General features: G+C 40.1%; 1 non-coding gene across 1 annotated transcript; it reads left to right on the forward strand.

Moving 5' to 3' along the window:
• Nucleotides 1-759: 759 nt before the first annotated feature.
• On the forward strand, nt 760-876 carry LOC121856641. Its single transcript, XR_006087014.1, has one exon. It is a non-coding gene; the product is annotated as a U5 spliceosomal RNA (small nuclear RNA).
• The last annotated feature ends 1,569 nt before the right edge of the window (nt 877-2,445 follow it).

Consider the following 2,445-nt stretch of genomic DNA (forward strand, 5'->3'; position numbering starts at 1 on the left):
TAGATGAAAGTTTGAAAGAATTAAGAGCAAAAGTATCAGATAACTTGTGCCATATTTTAAAATTCTTTATTGATCTTTATATACTAATATATTTATGATTGCTCACTTCTTTTGACTTTTCTTCTCGTTCATGTTTTGATATAACAGTAGATAGTATTTCAAGCGCTATAATAATTATTTAATGTTTTTTTTTTTTTTTTTTTAAGATTTATTGGACTGCTACTCCTGCGGACCTGAAGTTACCAGTTTCATACAGGCGTAATAGTGGTAGGTAGATATGAGAGACCGGTGGTTATCACCATTGAAATAACTTATATTACATAAGAATAAAAGCATTTCTATAATCAAGATCCAGGTTTATTTTCATTATATTAGATTATTAATTATGACTAAACGGTTGCACAATGAGGGCCATATTATATAACAGAACATTTATGAACTAAGTTATGCCCTTAAAGACCTTAGTTGAAGCGCAGTCATAACATTGTAACAATAACATTCTCGTTGATTTGCTATATTTGTTCAGATTTAAAGGAATTATGTAAATTAAATCCTCTTAAAGAAAATCCACATTAAGTAATACCACTTTTGACTGCCAATCACGGTAGTCTTAAATGTTACGAAGGACTTGTAAATCTTATTTTAAAACTCTTCTAGACACTGGACAATAAAACCTTTAATGTCTTTCTTGACTGGAACTACAACTCCAAGTATGTTCTAAGTTAATGTTTGTTGGGGTCTTGAACAACTTTGCGATCATAACTCTGGTTTCCCTTCAAAACGCATAAATCTTTCGCCTTTTACTAAAGATTTCCGTGGGGGGGGAACAACTCAATGAGTCTTAATTAATTTTTTCTTAGCCCATTCACATGGGCTCACAAAACTAATTCAAATTAGCTGAAAATAATCGTACAATGTCGTAATCAAGTGTATGTGATCTAATGTAGTAAAAAAAAAAAAATCTATTCACATATACAACGTCCTGGATGGAACAATTATCCCGACTATTACAGATCTAAATCAGGTTGGGAGAATACAGATCTGTCATAAAATTAATTTCATGCACTTATTAAAAATTGCTCTAGACTTCAAACAAACCAAGGGTACCTAGGGACAGCACTAGGATCCCGCTTCCTCTATCAAGAAATAAAAAATATTGAAATTGAATTGAAATCTGTAAGCCTTTTGAGTTCCCTACTTGAAATATTTGTTCTCTAACCACTTCGGGAGAACGGAGTCCTCCGGAGAGACTCAGGTATTCCAAAATACCGCACAGGGTGTTCATGAAATTTGAATTGGTGAGAGAACACCCTTACTTTGCGTCAACTTAGAGATGTCTGATTACAGATGAAGCGTTCAAGATCCTTTGTGACTGATGTTGAAAGCATCTATTGTATTTACTGTTAGTGAAATTGTCAATATAAGTCAGGGTAGAATCAATTCAATTTCAATTTCAATTGTTTATTCCTTGATAGAGGAAGCGGGATCCTAGTGCTGTCACTAGGTACCCCTGTACAATGACACCAGAATCATCTGGCAAGTGTGAAAAGTATATACAGTTTAAATATTATAAAGGGGCTTACTAAAGCCTAAGGAAGGAAGGATGTTCCTTTAACACATAATTAATATTATTTACAAAATATCTGGCCATTATTGGGAGGATCATCGTGTCTCCGTCAGGGGGTCGTGGAGTGGTGGTCCAGCAGGCGTCACGGAAGCGTTGTGTGTGGGGACATCTTAGGAGGTAGTGGATAAGGGTGCGGCTGTCGGGTCTTCTGCATAACTCACAAGAGCGTTGCTCAGGGGATGTGGGGATACCAATCTCCCAAGCAAAGTCATACCCGATGATGATACGGGCAGCAATCACGTCCCCCTTCCGCGACCCTTTCCCGTAGACGTACGAGAAGTCAGGAAGTTTACGGAGGACATCGTACCATGTGGGCGGGGAGTCCAGGGGGATGGCTGCTTCCCGAGCTTCTCTCTGTTTGCGGCGGATTTGGGTCCTAATCTGTAAGAGTGTTCGAGGCACAACGTAGTCAGGTGTGGCCTTGTTGCAGCCAGTCTTGGCAAGGTCATCTGCTGCCTCATTCCCCAAGATACCGACATGACTAGGTATCCATAGGAATGTCACAGGACGGCCTTCATCCTGAAGTGTGGATGTTAACCCTCGTATTCGGAGGATGAGGTCCTTATTTTCCCCAGATCCAAATGCAATCCCGTCGAGAGCAGACCTGGAATCGCAGCAGACAAGCAAGGGGCAGAAACCATCTGCTTCTACCTCAGCGAGAAGGGCAGCAAGGAGGGCTATTAGTTCAGCCTGAGTGGAGGATGCCCCGTCAGAAACTCTGAGAGACAGTTTGATAGGCTCAGGGGCATGAGGACGGGAGATGTAGACACCAGCCCCGGCCCTACCTGTAGCGGGGTTAACAGAACCATCAGTGTAGA

This window comes from Homarus americanus, unplaced genomic scaffold (genome assembly GCF_018991925.1).
Source record: "Homarus americanus isolate GMGI-L3 unplaced genomic scaffold, GMGI_Hamer_2.0 scaffold275, whole genome shotgun sequence".
Taxonomy (NCBI): Eukaryota; Metazoa; Arthropoda; class Malacostraca; order Decapoda; family Nephropidae; genus Homarus; species Homarus americanus.